This window comes from Stenella coeruleoalba (assembly GCF_951394435.1).
Source record: "Stenella coeruleoalba genome assembly, chromosome: 9".
NCBI lineage: Eukaryota > Metazoa > Chordata > Mammalia > Artiodactyla > Delphinidae > Stenella > Stenella coeruleoalba.
Window position 1 is genome coordinate 94,014,036 of NC_137155.1, and position 17,688 is coordinate 94,031,723.

The following is a 17,688-nucleotide window of genomic DNA, read 5'->3' on the forward strand; positions in this document are numbered from 1 at the left end:
ACAAAATATTCTTTATGGAGTGACTGGAAATTCAAATACACATTTCTTAAAATTTCATGGCTCAAACAAGAAACCGTAATAGAAATGATAAATATTTAAAGTATGATAGCAAAATATTCATATCAAATCTTGTGAGATAAAGCTAAAGAGCAGTGACACAAATTTATAGCCTGAAGAGCTTATGTAAGAATGATAGCTCAAAATTAATGAGTTAAGCATATACCTTAAGAGCTTAGAAAAGAAATAACAGAAAAATTCTAAGAAAGCAGAAAGAAGTAATAAAATAAATAATAATGAAGAAAACAAACAGTTTGTGTGTGTGTGTGTGTGTGTATGTGTGAAAGAGTTAACAAAGTAGTCCAAGTTCTGGCAAAATTAATCAAGCCAAAAAGAGAAAGAAAATATACACACATTAGTAATGAAAAGGGGGTCATAATAATAGAAAATATTTAAACGGATAATGAGAGAATATTGTGAACAAGTTTGTTCCATTAATTTTGGTTAAATATCTTGGAAAATGCAACTTATGAAAACTGATTCCATAAGAAAACCTAAATAGTCCTATAATCTTTAAAATAATTGGACCAACAGGTTTAATATCCTCTGACAAACTAAACTCTAAACCCTGAGTGTTGTGCTGGTGATTTAAAGTAATATTTGACCAGATAATTCCAATCTTGCACAAATTCTTCCAGAGAATAGCAACAGTGAGAATACTACTCATCTTATTTTATGAAATGATATTAACGACAGATAAGGTTAGTACCATAAAGAATATTTACAGGCCAATCTTAATTCACATATATAGATACAAATATTTAATGCTTATCCTTATATCTATATCTAAAAGTTATTAGATATTTATCATAGAGAGTTTATTCCAGGAATGTAAGGTTGATTTAATATTACTTTGAATAAACTAAACTTCACCACATTAACATACTTAAAGAAAAAAATCATATGAGAAAATCAATAGCTATAGGAGAAGCATTCAATGAAAAATTTACTCATAATAAAAGTGCTTAACAAAAGAAGAACTGAATTTTCTTATCATGGGACAAAGCATTTACAAAATAACCATCATGAATGCAATATTTAAAGTTGATATAGTGAAATCTTTTTCTTTATTATCTTAAGGATAAAACAAGACACCCCTCCCTACTTTTATTTAACATTATGTTGGGGTTCCTAGCCAATGCAGTAAGACAGGAAAAAGAAATTAAAAGTGTAAAGATTAGAAAGGAAGAAACAAAACTGTCATTATTTTTAGATGATACAACTGCCTTTTTAGCAAATCTGACTCTATAGGTAATTTAGAATTATTAATGGAGCTTATCAAGTTTGATATATAATCAATATATAAAAGACAATTGGATTTCTATACACCAGCAACAAACAATAAGCTACAAAATATAATTTTTATAAAAGAAAACATTTACAATAGCAATAAGAATATAATGTACTTAGAAATAAAGTCAACAGAAACGAGCAAAAGGAAAACAATGAAAGGTACTATAAAACATTACAAAACATTAAAAAATATTAATGGTAAGCTAAATAAATGGCATTATATACCAAGTTCACAGATGGAAAAATTCACCTTGAAGAGAACATTTCTCCCAAAATTGATACATAGAATTAATTCAGTATCAATAAAAATTCCAGCAAGTTTGTTTCTTTGCTTGTTTGTTTCCTGTTTTGAAGAATTTGACAAGTTTATTTAAATATTTATATGGAAGATCAAAGGTCCAAGAATTGCTAAAAAAACTCTTGAATTAGAATGAAGAGGTGGGAGAATCTTTCCTACCAGATTTAAAGACTTATTATAAAACTATAGTAGTTAAAAACAATTTTGTATTGATGTAGAGTTAGACAAATAGATAATCAGAGAGAGTACGGAGCTTAAAACAAATTCATGCACATATGAAAAACTTGATTCATGCAGATCACTGGTGCTAGGACAGTTGATTATTCATATGGAGTAAATAGTATAGCAAGAAACTTCCAGGTGGATTAAGACATTGCCAAATACAAAACTTTAAAAACTTTTAGAGGAAAGTATATTAAAAGTGAAATTAAAATTCAGAACTTAATTCATTGGCAGAGATAGGCAGACATATGGAGAAAGAAAAGCTAAGCACCAAAGTGAAAGCAGATATTTGCAGCATATGTGGTTAACTAGGGATTGACTAGCATCCAGGTTATGTAAAGAAAGCATTCCAATAGACAATACGAAAAATACAAACAACCCAACCTGAAAATGAATGAAAGAGAGGAAGCAGAATTTCTCAGACAGAAAGGAAAATAGCTCATCGTTAATATGAAAATATGGTCAGTTTCATTAGTTATTAGAGAAATGTTAATCAGAATCAAAACTGAATGCTATTTCGTGCCTGCTCGACTGGCTAAAAATGAAGTTTGATAATACCAAATTGTGACAGGTATATGTAAAAACAGGAACTCTCATCTGTTGCTGGAGAGAGTGCAAACTGGCTCAACACTTTGGAAACAGTTTAGCAATAACCTAAGAAAGTTGAACATACACAAATCTTAAAACCCAGTATTCTACACCTAGGTGTACATTCCAAGGAACCAGAGTGAATGGGTGCACGTGAACCAGAAGGCATGTACGAGATAGTTAGAGGACATTATTTGTTAATATCCCGGGTAGTAGGCAGCCTTTAAAATGGCCCCCAATAATCGCTGCCTCTAGATATTCATGGTCTTGTTTAACCCCCTTCCTTTGAGTGTGGACTGGAACTAGTGACTCACTTCTAATGAACAGAAGACGGCAAAAATGATGGGATGTCACTTTTGAGATTAAGTTGCAAAAAGTCTCTGGCTTTCGTCTTTCTCTGTCTCTGGAAGCCTTCACTCTGGTGGAAGCAAGCTGCCATGCTGATCTTATACAGAGGCCCATGTGGCAAAGAAGTGAGGCCAACCAAAGCCAGTGAGGCCAAGAGGCCTGCCAACAGTCATGTGAGTGAGCCTGAAAGGGGTTCCCTCCACCCAGCCTTGAAATGACTGTAGCCCTAGCCAATACCTTGCTTAGCGCCTGAGAAAGACACTGAGTCAGCTCCCAGCAAAGCTCCTCCTGGATTCTTGACCCACTGAGACTGTGAGATAATATGCTTTTTGTTTGTTTGTTTTGTTTTAAGCTGCTAAGTGTTGGGGTAATTTGTTACACAGCAATAGATAACTAATATAAACCCCAAAGGAGCAACAACTAACAAATGTAGAATGAATGAATTATAGTAGACTCAAGCCATAAACAGTGAAAATGAAGGAATCATCAACTGGCGTGAACTTCAAAAACTTAAGAATACGTATGGTACAATGCCATTAATACTAAAGTAAAAAATAGGGAAAGCCAACATATATATATGTTTTTGGAATATACACACAAATGGTAGAATTATAAAGGAAAGCAAAGGCATGATTAATACAAAAAATCAGGATAGATGTTATCTCTCAGGGAAGGGAGAAGGATGAGCATGACCTAGGATACAAAGGGGCTTCTAGGGTACTGCTATGTCCTATTTCTTGACCTAGGAGATGGTCAGGCACTCACTTTATTAGCGTACATACCTTTTATTAATAAATTAAAAAAAAAATCAAACCAAAGGAAAAAAGAAAGCAAAGTACTGCAGTGAAGTCAATTCACAAATATTTTGGGGTACAGAAGGATGGATGGATGGATGGATGGTCAGCTAGCCATACGTTCTGTCCTTTATGTCTAGTTAGACCTGCACGTCCTCCAAGAAGTTTCCATGATTAACTGATTCGTAAATTTTTTTCTCCTATACATAAGGCCTTCTCCCTCCATTTCAGGTTGAGCCAAGTCAGTGGCCAGCTCGGGTCTGTTTACCTGGGAACCGTTCAATCCAACCCTGACTGCCTCAGGCCAAAGGCACTGCATTCTGAAGAGTCCGCCCGACGCCCCGCACCCACTCTCCCGCACCTTGCCCCTCACTCCCCCACCGCAGACACACTCAGAGCCTGAGGGCGCGTAGAGCACTTGGGGAGGAAAGCACTTTCACCTTGCGCGCTCTGCAGAAGCAAGCCACCCGCAAAGAATTCAAGAGCAAGTCCCTGGGAGGTGAAATGACATCGCCTCCACGGTTCCTTTCAGCTGAAATCTCGACGGCTCCCAGCGGAGCACAAAAAAGCACCAGAAAACAGGGGGTCCCGCGCCTCCAGACCAGCAACGGTGAGTAACAACGAAGCAAGAAGGGAACAGAGATGGAGCTGCAGGGAGACACCAGATAAGGAGCCGAGAAATAAACAGCAAGCAATCCTCTGTGGCACTCACCTGCTGCCTCCCCTTGGGTACCGCAGAGGCCCCACGGCAGCCCTCACGCCTCCCGGACCCCACACAAACGCAAGTCCCGGGCATCCGCATCGCCCACGTCGCCCGTCTCCCCGCCCGGCCACCCGCGCTGCGGACCGTGGCCTGTGTCATCGCCAGGCCTCTCCTGTCCAGAACCCATCGCGGGCCCACACTCACCCTTAGCCCCGCTATTCCCTGCAGCGCGGGTTGGGGGCAAAGAACACCAGCTAGGCGGGGGCGGCGGCGGTTCCCAAGGGGCAGGAGTTCCTCAGGCGAAAAGGGACTGGGCGGCTGACTGAGGACTGGGACGTAGAAAGGACGGGGGTTGGGGGTGGCTAAGAGGGGGGCGGTTCCGGGATCTGACTGGTGGCCGCGCTGGTGGGGGCGGAGCCTGGCCGGCCGCCCCAATTGCAGAGGCCCCGCTTTGTGTCAGTTTTTGCACGAAGATGCAGCCTTAAATCCGCCTTAAATCCAGGATGCAGACCCCAGCCCCTGCGCTGGGAGTGCAGGAGGGCCATTTGTCGAAAAAGAAATCCGTCAGACTATGAACAAGTGAACGGTTGAAAATAATAATATATTTTCATATAGTATAATGCACAATTATTTCCAAGGACGAGTTAAGTCTATGGGTCCTAGACATATTTTGAATTAAAAGAATGAAGTTGCCTTAAAATGGAGGGTATGGTTACATGCTTATATAAGAGAAGACGATCTCACGGTGCTTATATAGGGCGAAGGGCTAAGAATGAAGAAGTTGGCTATTGATACTTCATAACCGCTGAATTTTTAAAAAATATCACATGTATTGTTCTATAAACCAAAGAAAACAGGAAGGTGTTAAAATGTTTTGCTGACCAACAAATAGGTGACAGATATTGGGCATGAGGGAGAGACAGAAAGGTGTAGCTATTGAAAGCCTGGACCCTGAAGCCACTGCCACATCTGCTTACCAGCTGGCGAGTGCATTCCTTTCTGTGGGTGCCCTGACAAAGGACCACGAACTTGGTGCCTTGAAACATCACATTTGCTGTCCTGCAGCTCTGTGGGTCAGAAGTCCAGCGAGTGAGCATCTCACGGGGTACATCAGGGTGTAGGCAGGGCTCCCAGTTCCTTCTGGAGGCTCTAGGGGAGAATCCATTTCCTTGCCTTTTCCGGCTTCAGGAGGCTGCCCGAATTCTTTGGCTTGGGCCCCTTGCTCTGTCTGCAAAGCCAACAGTCTCATCCCTTGGATCTCTGTTTCTGTCATCACATCCCATTCTCTGCTTCTCCTCTTTCATTTGTTTCTGGGTGAGTTTGACCTGTTAGTTCCTTTATGTCCTGGACCCAGCAGGCCTCCCTCAGTTCTAAATCTACTGCCCTTTTTATGCTCATTTCCTTCGGTCTTTCTGTTCCTCTTGTCCCTTTTACATTGTTCATCTTTGTCCCCCAGATAATTTAGTTTTTTACAGGTAGGAAGTGTTGTGGGTAGAACATCTTCTCACCAGAGCACTTGCATTGTTCTACTGCTGCTGAAAAGTCTGCTGCTTCTCAGAGTTGTTGGCACACATGTGACATGTGTGAGAAGGACGTTCTAGACTCCCAGGGGCTGTCAGGCAAGTTCCCAGTCTTCGTGGTCTCCTCTCTCCCTCCTTTCTTCTCCAGGCCCGCCCCAAGGCCAGACTCTCCTCCCCAGGCCCAGAGCCAGTCTGCAAAGAGCATGTCGGTGACGTCAGAGGAGGAGGGGCGAGGGGCCCGGGGGTGGGGGGAGGCAGCAGGGGGAGGAGAGGAGCTGTCCCCACTGGCAGGGAATTTGCTGGCTGAAGTCCACGTAGTCTGCTTGTGTTTGCAGGCTGGAGGAGGTTCACAGGCTGCACTGGCCTTGTCTCCTGCCAGCCCCCAACACACACACACACACACACTCTCTCTCTCTCACAGCAAAGCCTAAAGGACCTAAAGGACTGGGCCGGTGATCTTGGCCTCAGGGATTTTGTACTGAAACCACTGGAGCCTAATTAGACATCTGAATGTCAAGGGCGTGCTGCGTCTCCACCTGTGCTCACCCTTTCGGCTGCCTGTGTTTCAGTATTCCTTTTTTGATAAAGGTGGAACCTGGAGGAGATGTTTTAGCTCTGGAACTCTGTGACCAGTTGCACAGCGAAAACAACCCCAGCTGAAAATGGTGGGCTCTACTGCTGTCTGGGAAGAGAGTGTGGGCGGGCAGGCAGGCAGGCATGTGCTTGCCTTCTGACTGTCAAGTTTTTGAGAGGAGGAGGGATATGGCAAGAGAGAAACGCAGCTGTCTTGGCGGAGAGAACGAGAGAGAGAGCTCAAGGCCAAGGAACCCGGGTCTTTTAGCAACACTCAGTCTGCAATCCCTCGACACCCACCTGCATCCACCCGGTCCCCCAGGATGCCCCACTCAACTGCACAAACATTGGCTTTTCCCTTCACCTTCAAAGGACTTTGTAGTCAGAAACTACCCCTCTGTGCCTGGGTTGCCGGGTTGCTCACTTCTGGAAACCTCTGAGAAGTGAACCCCATTGTCTGCCCTCCAATCCCAGGTCAGGCCTGGTAGGGTAGCTCTGAGGGAGATCAGACTTTGCAGGGAAGTGAGGGGACTCATGACATGCCGGGGTTTCGAGGAAAGGAGGTATGGGAGAAGGGAGCAGAGGTCGTGCTATGAACACAAAGGCTGACCCTCCCCTGAGTAAGAGGGAATTCTTCCTGCCTTCAAACTGGGACGTGGCCTTTTGTCCTGCCCGCAAACTCCAGCTGAACCATGGGTTCTTCCTGAGTGTTGTGCCTGTTGACCTTCCGACTGGCGTTGCACCATCTGCTTTCCTGGGCCTGCAGCTTGCAGACAATCCCTGCAGATTTTGAGACTTGCCAGCCTCCATAATTGTGGGAGCCAATTCCTGATAATATCAATAGATCTCTCCCTATCTATCTATCTATTCATCCATCTATCCTGTTGGTTCTGTTTCTCTGGAGAACTCTAATACGGCCCCCCCCTTCTCCTGGGTTATTCACTCGGAACTTGCTGACCAGCACTATGTACACCCCCCGTGCCCCCCACACTGCTCCCAGCCTCTACATGGCTCTGCTGCTGGTCACTCCTGTTAACTCCTGAATACAAGCCCCTCACAGGGGCTCCTGTTTATTCACAGAAGCAAAGGGTGAACTCAGGACAGGCCTTACTCCACGTGTTTCCTCGTGCTTTTTTTCTCCTCACCACCCATTAGAGATCTATGTTGTACAGCAAACGGACTTCCAGTGTGGAAGGGGGAGATTTCAGTACACTGGTTGTTAACTCTTCACCCTAGTCTGGGATAAAACCCCAAGGGAATCTGCTACAGGAGAGTCTTTATGGTTGCTTCCTTCTCTCCCCATTTTTTTCCTCATCTCCTCATACGTCCCTCCCTGTGGACTTTTATAGGGACTAAAATAGATGTTTAAAATGGAATTATTACAAACACCAACGCAAAGAAGAAAATTTTTAAAGCTCAAGCTTGGAATATTTTGTGTTTGGAAATCAAGTTTGCTCAGTCTTAAGTAGGAACTTCACTGAGAAATAAATATAATCAAATTAGGAACAGTGGGAGGACAGGAAGAAACTGGAGGAAGATTGATTAAGCTGGAGAATTTTTTTAAAAAGAAAAGTTAAGTGCTATCTCTTTTTTTTTTTTAGGATAATGACTTCCTCATTTTTATGAAAGCAATACAATGCATAAATAGATGGGGAAAAAAGGAAAAACATAAAGAGGACCATACTGTACATACTATTTAATTTAAAAGGTATCTGTCTTAGATAGTTTGGGCTGTTACAACAAAAATATAGACTGGGTGAATTAAACAAGAAATATTTATTTCTCACAGTACTGGAGGCTGGGAAATCCATGATCAAGTTGCCAGCAGATTTGGTGTCAGGCAAGAACCCTCTTCCTGGTTCATAGATGGTGTCTTCTTGATGTTCTCACATGGCAGAGAAAGAGAGCTCAGATTTCTTCATCCACTTGCTAGGGCACTAATCCCATTCTTGAGGGCTTCAACCTCATGACCTAATGACCTCCATCACATTAGCGTTTAAGATTTCAACATATGAATTCTGGGGGACACGTTCATTCCATGACAGTATTACTTTTTTTTTTTTTTTTTTTTTTGCAGTACGCGGGCCTCTCACTGCTGTGGCTTCTCCCGTTGTGGAGCACAGGCTCCGGACGCGCAGGCTCAGTGGCCATGGCTCACGGACCCAGCCGCTCCGCGGCATGTGGTATGTTCCCAGACAGGGGCACAAACCCATGTCCCCTGCATCGGCAGGCGGACTCCCAACCACTGCGCCACCAGGGAAGCCCGACAGTATTACTTTTAAGCTAACTTGAATTAAACAAAGAAGATGAAGAATTGCTCAGGTAAATGTTTCTCTACAACAAGAACATCTGAAATAATGTTAAGTGTTCTGCACCAGGGTTTTCTCCACTGGGCTGGGTGTGTCCTCTACTGATGGCATGATACTTTTGAACCCTGGGAAACCATGAGTGCTGCAGGTTTCCCTGTTCTCTGCCAAGACCATGATGGAGGTAGAGAGAAGTTTCTACACGTGAAAGATTGTACTCTGACTTTTTCCAGGGCTACTCACCATGTCATTCCACTGTCTCAGGACTGGATGATAGCAGTGAGAATTCTTAGCATTTTATACACTCACCTTCTTCCCTCAGTACAATTTCTCAGCCTCTGCTGGGGCTGTTAGCAACATGAGTGAGGGTAGTGTTTAAACATTATTCTAGGATGAACCAAAATCTAATTTTTTGTAGAGGCAGGATCTGGAAGCTGGCTTCAAATACCCATTTTTATATAAGACATGGCTAGAAGAGAGCCTGGTATATAGCAAGGCCCATGCATTTATTATTAAATTATATTCACTTTCAGAAGTTTATGAAATGGGGTTGTGCCCCCATTCCTTCTTTGCTGTACGATAAGAAATATTTCTTTTGAGCTCTTACACCTTTCTTTAAATTAATTTCATTACATATTGATGGAAGGGAATTTTGTGATCTGGCCTCCTTCTGCTATCTCTACTTGGAGATTCCTACAGCTGCCGTCTAACAGAAGTAAGCATTTATGCTAAGCAACACGTTTCTGGAAAGATTTCATCTATTTTATTTTATAGAATTCTCAAGTGATCACACTTTTTACATTAACTTAAAAAAGTTTTATTTTTCTCCTAGTCTCTCCTAGTCTCTCAAATTTTTCTCCTAGTCTCTCAAATAAATAGTCTCTCTACCCTAAATCCGCAGTCTCTTTCTCTTGCTCTCTGTCTGTCTGTCTCTCTTTAAATCCCATTTAGAAATTCAAATAAGGTGTTTTGAAGAAAGAAAAAAAAATAACCTAACATCCTTCTAAGGGAAGAAAAACAATCTATTTTAAAGCAGGATCCAAAAACAACAAAAAAAGTCTTGACACTTTTTTTGGTCCAGGCTCAGACTGGGACACTCTTGGGGAGGCACTCTCAGACACTCCTTGGCTTATAGAAGTTACTGATGATGGCACTACCAGAGCCTGGGGGCATGGGAGCCTCCAAATCCACTCATTTTCCTCTAGCTAGCTTCTTCCCAGGCCTCCATTCCCTCAGATTCAGGGCCTGGATTTTAGGCATGTGACCCTGGGCAAGTCAGATTTAGGCTGGCCATTACTGGAGAAAGCTCCCAGATCCTGAAGACACTAGGGGTCTGCCTCAGCAGAGCTTGGGGCAGGGGAAGCCTCCCAGCCCATCCATCCATCTTGAGCTAGCCAGCTGCTCTACCCTCATCCCCTTAAACCAGGGCCTGAATACTAGGTCAGCAAGTCCCAGAGCGGCTGGAAGCTGACCTAGACTTGTGTGTTCTGAAAGGCAGGAGACTCAAACAGACCCTTGGATGTAAGGGAAGCCTGTTTTCTCAACCCACCCACAACCCTTAAGTTAACTGCAAGGTCTTCCCCGAACCCATCACACTCTAGGGTCTCCATGTCTGGTCTAGTAATGGTCAATCCATGCTCATAGTGACCCTCTTTATCTAGAAGGTATCCTCTGCCCTCAGAGGATATCTTTATCTAGAAGGTATCCTCTGCCCTCAATCTCTGCTGTTGCCCAAAACAGAACAAAACCCCAAACCTCTATGTTTTGATTTGCTTATGGATAGAAAAATTAACGTCCTCACTAAGTTAGATACCCATGTGGATTAACTAAAAAACAATCCCTTAGAAATGGTGCAACCTACCAATGTGACTGATGCACTTCCAATGGCAGGTGCAGCAGGGCTGAAGAGGTCAAACCCAAACCTGGGTATGCAAACACTGTGATTATGTGAGGGTTTGGCTTCAGGGTATAAATCCTATTTATATCCTGCTTTTTTCCCAACTAAAATAGTGTGTGTGTGTGTGTGTGTGTGTGTGTGTGTGTGTGTGTGGTTTCATTACATTTTCTGACTGGTCATTGCTAGTCTGAAGGAATGCTACTGATTTTTTTTAAAGAAACTATCAAGAATGATATTAGTTATTGATTTAAAATTGATATAATATTTATCAGGTTAAGGAAATATCTTTTTATTTCTTAGTGTACCCAAATATATAAAATCTGGAATGGGTGAAGCATCTTATTGAACTTTTTCTCTTTTCTTTCTTAGTGATCCAGTAGATTTCTAGATTTTAACTTCTTACATTGGAGGAATGTATGTACTTGGTTATAGTAAATTCTGTTTTCATTAAGCTGTTATACATTTATTAAGCTATTTATATTTATTTAGAAATGAAACTTTTTTTCTGGGATATCTAGGGACAGAGTTCTGTGGAATACCAACTGGGGACAAATTGGTCTATGGGTTTGTTTTCTTGTTCTAACTTTGCCAGGTTTACTACCAAAGCTATGTTAACTTTATAGAATCTAGACATGAATAAAGCTTTGTCAATATTTTGGTTTATTTATAAAATACTAAAATAACATATTTTTCATGATTATAAAACTACCACATGTTCATTACAGAAAATTGGGACAATACCAAAAATCAGCGAACAAAAATATTTGTCACCTATATATGCATTCCCAATATTAGAGATAATTGTGGTTAACATTCTAATCAATTTTAATTTATCTATATCTATATAGGTATCTATCTTAGATTTATGTATATTCAGATATTTATAAACTTGAAATTATCGTGTGTATTGTGTACAGTTCTATGTTGTATTCTTTTTGCCATGATTTATATTTTGGACATTTTACCATGTCATTAAATATTCTTTAAACATATTCTTTTAATAGCTGTATAACAGTTCAACTCATTTACTGAAATTATACTTAATTATTTTCCATTTTGAAATTAGGTTATTCCAGAAATTTGCTAGTCAAAAGCGTCTGGTTAAAAACATCTGTTTTACTTACATCTTGATCTGCATTCTGATTATAGGATGGATTCCTTGAAGCAGAAGTAATGAGCCCAAAGACACAGCCTTTAGAAGATTTTTGATACATACTGCCAAATTATCCTCTAGAAATGTTTGATATATTTCAGCTCAACATAAATGTATCCATCTGGACTTCCAATGGACTGAATATCTTCTTTTCTAAACATTATGTAGTATTTCCACATGTTGATTGAAATCCGTTTTGGTATAGTTTGAAACATGTGTGGCCTAATGGGCTTTTCTCTACTTTCTCTCCTTCCCAGAGTCCAACACATGTAGAGCCTAAAACGAGAGAGAGGCGTATTTTGAAATATAAGCTAGTGTATGGGGACGTTAGGAAGAGTTACTAGCTTAAAATCAGATTTGCGGTTGATATATCTGCTGCTCACGACTGCAGATGACAGTGCCGGGCACAGCAATCTCTGCACACGCCCACTGCCGCCATCTTTAATTGCAGCGTCCTGTGCAGCCTCTCTGCACACGCCCGCTGCCGCCATCTTGGATGACACCGTCACATGTAGCCTCTCTACACACAGCCCCCGGTCGCCATCTTGGATGACGCCGTCACGTGCAGCCTCTCTACACACAGCCCCCGGTCGCCATCTTGGATGACGCCGTCACGTGCAGCCTCTCTGCACACGGGCCCCGGTCACCATCTTGGATGCAGTGTCGTTCGCCTCACTTCTGCAACACGCCCGCCAGAGGCGAGGTGCCGGCGGCAGTCATTCCGCCCTAGGAACTCCGGTCGGAAGAGCCGGGTGCGAGGCCTCAGCACGTAGACCCCTGTGAGCAAGGGAAACCCGACTAAGTACAAAGGAAAAAAAAAGGTTAGACCTTATTTTATTACCCAGATTTTATTTTTATTGCCAGGAAATAGTAAATGAGCTTAACCTGGTGACACTTCTGGGGCAGAGCATTGGTTAAAAACGGCCCAGATACTTCAAGGGGACATTTGTGAAGCTGTGCAGTGAGGTGTGATGGGGATGTAGCCGCCGCCTCTGCCTCCCCAGAGAGGCTCTGTCCAAACGAAGTCATGCTGTGGGGCTCTGGAGTCAGACCTCGGTTTTCTTGGGAGCAGCGGGTGCCGGTGCCGAGGACGCTTACCCGTGAGCAGGCCAGTCTTGTTTGCCGTGTTGCTGTGCGCCTGGTAGGAGAATGAAGCGAGTGGAAATTCCAGGCACACAGTGATATGTTCTGTGTCTAATGTGTCCTGTTCCTGCTGCTGCTCTGCGGCGGAGGTTTTGCTTCTGTCTCCCAGCAGCCCAGCTGGATTGAAAATGAAGGTCACTCTTTGCCGCCCCTTTGCCCTCCAGCTCGCTCCCTCGGGCCGGGTCTTCTGCCCCGAGCGGGGATTTGTCCCGAGAGGCACCGAAGCTCACTTTGTCCTTTACTTGTCTTTTATTTCTTGGTGAGGATTTGTTTCTGTTCCCTCTTCCTTTGTCACTTTTCCAGCTTGAAATACATCCCTCGCTCTCATTTTGCAATTCTCAGAACTAGAAAGAAAACCAGTAGGAAAATCGAAAAATGGCATTAACCTGTTATTATCGTAATTATTGTTCCTTTTATAGCTAAGTCTGGAGGAAGCATCTAATTGTAACTGGCCTTTGGGGACAGCAGTGAACAAGCATAGTTTTTGTATAGAAATGCCCTTGGTTCTTAGGAAGTTGAGGGTTTGACACCAAGAACCACAGACACTTGCATACAATGGAAGTGACCAAGTGTCCTAATTTTTAAAAAATTTTTATTTAGTTAGTTTTGGCTGTGTTCGGGTCTTCGTTGCTGTGCTCGGGCTTTCTCTAGTTGTGCGGCGAGCAGGGGCTACTTTTTGTTGCAGAGCACGGGCTCTAGGTGCGCGGGCTTCAAGTAGAGCTTGCAAGCTCTAGAGCGCAGGCTCAGTAGTTGTGGCGCACGGGCTTAGTTGCTCCTTGGCATGTGGGATCTTCCCGGACCAGGGCTCGAACCCATGTCCCCTGCATTGGCAGGCGGATTCTTAACCACTGTGCCACCAGACAAGTCCCCTAAATGTCCTAATTTTATTGGGTAAATCCTAACTTCCTTCTGCCTTTGATCCCCCATCTGTTCTATGAGACCCTAGGCAGGTCTCTTGAGCTGTCTTGGCTTCAGGTGGGGCTAGTAAGATCTTACCTGAAGTCAGGAGCAGGACCACATCATCTCTGAAGGCCTCTCAGTGCTAAGATCTACAATTCTGTGAGTACTCTTTACTCAAAGATCCCAGAAACAAAGTCACAATACAGCAAAATTTCAGAATTCCCGCTCTCCACAGAAGTGTTCTGAGATAAGAAGAAATGCTAAAGAAATGAGATCGTATGTAAGTCAGAATACAGATCTCTAAAATAGAGAGGACTGAGAAAATGTATACCAGATTTCTGACTGTCTGTCAGGCAATGGGCAAAAAATTCTAATTATGCAATGAGGTTATACAGAGTTTTCTGTAAGGCAGTAATAAAGTCCCTAAAAATGTGACCTGGTTCAGCTAAGGCACAGACAGGAGGCATTTAGAGTAAAACACAACTGACTGACTCACTGGCATAACCAGGCTCAGAGCCATTTGGGGTTCTTTTTACTAATGTATAATTGAAATGGAAGAGGAGGAAAGCAAAGCCAGGAAGAAATATGAGACTCAAGATAGAACGGCTGAGACTGCATCTTAGACCCAAGCTTAAGTCTCAGAGTATGATGGACAAGGTGACAGGTTGAACTGATGGTGGCTCTTTGCTTCTAAAGGCAGAGAGGACTGAGATGCAGCAAACCCCACCTTGGCTGGGGGAGGATTCAGGTGGAAAGGACATCTCAAATTTTGTTATTCATGAAGACTGGATGGGCATGAGATCACAGACTTTACTCTCCTGTAGGGATTTCACTTTAGTACTGAAGTTAAACAAAGTGTCTTAATAGTCATTTGGATGATTTTGTTAAATAGATGTCGGGCATTTGGATCAGAGACTGGCCCAATTCATTATTGATCACACAACCTCCCTGACCTTTGGAGATTCCATTATCTCCTCTGAAGGATTTGGCACTACCTATGCTTCTAAATGGAATTACCTAGAATCTGTGGCTGCAAATGGTTTTGCATGCATCTTGATGACAAAATGAAGTGCATCTCTATCTGTGCAAATCTACCTGTATTAGGTCCTATAAAGCACTTGGCTCTTGCTTTACAAGAAAATATGGGAGTTTGTGAGTTTTTCTTGTTATGAACACTTGCTTCATTTATGATCAATTTATACTCCACACCTTAAGTGTTATTCTATATGCAAACACTTCAATTAGACTTTTTATTGAAAGTTGAATTTCAGAGCAATATCTCTGAAGAAAATTTAACTACAATTAGGCTTCCAAATTAAATGTAAAATTCAACTGCTTGTGTTATTTTCTATGTGAAAAACTCAACAAAGATGGCAAGACGATTAAGGCCTATATTTCAGATGGTTAAATTTACATATGCCCAGGCAATAGTGACTCCATCATGATTCACTCCTCTGCCTAGAAGACAGTAGTTTCTTTTGATATTGGATACTTTAAAATGTAGAGAAAACCAACTATCATTTTATTAGAAATGTAAAAGACAAAGGAATATGTAAAATGGCAACAGGTGTTGCATTTAATTGTCATTATCTCTTTAGTCTGCTTCAGTCTAGAACAGTTCATATGTAGGAACATTGTACCGTTGGTTTCTAATATCTCACTTTGAACATACAAATTAATGTGCAGAAAGTATATTTCTTCAATTTATACAACCCTTTATAAGGAAGACTAGATAAATCCTTTTATTCTATATAAAAACAAAATATATGTGTTAGAATTATTAGAATTAACAACCTAAATTAGGTTGTTAGGGAATCATATGTAAAATGCAATTTTGATTTTCAAAAGAGGAGAAGGACTTGACGGGAGGATAGGAAGAAAGTGAGATGGCAAAAGTAGACGGGAGAGGAGAGCTGCGTCCACATCTGCCATCGTGAGTGGAGACTGCACCCGGGTCTGCATGCCACATGTATTAGTGCTGCGTGGCGGCTTGCCATCTCCAGTCCCTCCAACATGTGTAAACGGGGGGTGCGTATATTCGGCTCCAGGGGTTACGTAGCAGAAAGAGCAGATGGAAGGTAGCAAACTTGGGAACTCCTGCCTGTGCTCCATCCTTAATTCCTTATGTGATGCTGTCTGTTTTCTTCTCTGGACCTCAGTTTTCATGCCTTAGGGGGAAAAAAGGGATATGTCAGGACTGTGAAATTCTGAGATGAGAAATAAGGCGCAAGAGTAACACACGTGGAGTACAACAGAAACAGATAATCGTCAAGAAAACTTTTGCCCACTTTGGGCTCACAGTCTCTAACCCAGAGACACACCTTCCTACGTTCCACACATTTACAAAGATCCGAGACTCCAACCACGCGAGTGCTCAGAGACTGCCTTCCTCCCCACCCGCACCCACGGACCTTTCCATCTGTCCTCTCATCCTTGACGCCTGTTAAGCGAAATTTGCCATATTCCTGAAACTCTTAGCGGTACAATCTCCCTCTTCTGTGCTACTCTTCCCACTCAGAATGTGCTTAGAAGGAGATTCATTGTCAGGGGAGTGATGAAGAGACAGGTAAACAGCCTACAGTTTTAAAAAGTAGGAAAAGAGAGTTAAAAAGGAGAGTTATTATCCATAGAAGCCTCTTTTGTTCCTGCCGGGCTTCACTGGAGGCCTGAGGAGCTGGCGTTCTCTGTGGAGACACTTCTGATTCAACAAGATTTATAGACACAGCTCATGGGGCTCCTATGCTTAAGAAACTCATAAAGCTGGGTGCAAAGAAATTACAAAACTCTTAAAAATATTTTAATCTTATTAAAATGTGATTTTTCTTCTTTTAAAGGATCAAGTCTGACATAGCTTTTTCACTGAAGTGCTGTCAGACACATCCTGCACAGCTGGAGGTGGCGAGTTCCAACAGGGTTTTGAAAATTATCACCAAGGGGCTTTCAGGTAAAGGAGCATACAGGAGAAGGAAGAAGGTTGTTTTGCATTAAAATACATACATACAATTAAAAAGCTGAGCTGCCTTCTGGGAATGGAAAGAATTAGTCATGGACGTGGGCTCTCCAGTGGCATTAGGAACACCGTGCTTCTACCTGCCCTCAGAACTTCTCTGTTTCAGGGGATGGGGCAAGCAGAAAATATTTCCTTTAGTCATACTAACAAAATCAAACCTGTTCTTTCAGTGAACTTCAAATACCAACAAGACAAATTGATGACTGCAGTGGCAGAGGAAGGAAAACAGTTTAAAAAGGCTGTCTAAAGAGAGTATAATTAACAGCTTCCAGAATTATCCATGTGGTTCACCATGTTCCGTGGATGGTCTTCCACCTTAGCGCAAATTTGGGGCTCAGTTTAGGGGCTGTGGGTGAGGGAAGGTTGATATCTTTAAACTTCAAAGGTTATTTAAAGGCCTCCTTCTGTGGTAGGAGACTGAAAGAATATCTAAAGGAATAATAAAGGTATGGACCAAAAATTAAAGCCGAAAGTGAAATATTTCCGTTAAGAATTTAAACAGATAGGTAGAAAGATAAAAATAAACCTCCCATCATTACAAGATCCAAAGAAAGCTACTCTTAACCTTAAATATTTTCTTCCTTTTCCTGTTTTTAAAAACATAGTTGCAAGTTGGGTTTAATTAATTAAATGGTTCAACAATTATTAAAAAAATTTTTTTTGAAATGTAGATTCATAGGAAGTTGTAAAAAGATGTACAGAGAGTTTCTGTGTACCCTTCACCTAGTTTTCCCTAATGGTAACATCTTGTATAATTATATTACAGTATCACAGCCAGGAAACAGACATTGGTACAATCCACAGAGTTTGTTCAGATTTCACCAGTTTTATATTCACTTATTTTTGTGTATGTACAGTATAAATAGTTCTGTGCTGTTTTTAT

General features: G+C 42.1%; 1 protein-coding gene and 1 long non-coding RNA gene across 3 annotated transcripts in view; one reads left to right on the forward strand and one right to left on the reverse strand.

The window, feature by feature from the left end:
* The window catches only part of TCAF1 (TRPM8 channel associated factor 1), a 91,725-nt gene extending 85,809 nt beyond the window's left edge, over window positions 1-5,916 (reverse strand). The window contains exon 1 of the mRNA XM_079930982.1: window positions 4,508-5,916. The gene's annotated coding sequence lies outside the window, so the exon portion shown is untranslated. The remainder of the gene's footprint in view (window positions 1-4,507) is intronic.
* A 6,475-nt stretch (window positions 5,917-12,391) lies between these two features.
* Window positions 12,392-17,688, forward strand: part of LOC307191283 — a 131,270-nt gene continuing 125,973 nt past the window's right edge. For both annotated transcript variants that reach the window (XR_013829679.1, XR_013829680.1), the window contains exon 1: window positions 12,392-12,573. This is a non-coding gene — a long non-coding RNA (uncharacterized lncRNA). The remainder of the gene's footprint in view (window positions 12,574-17,688) is intronic.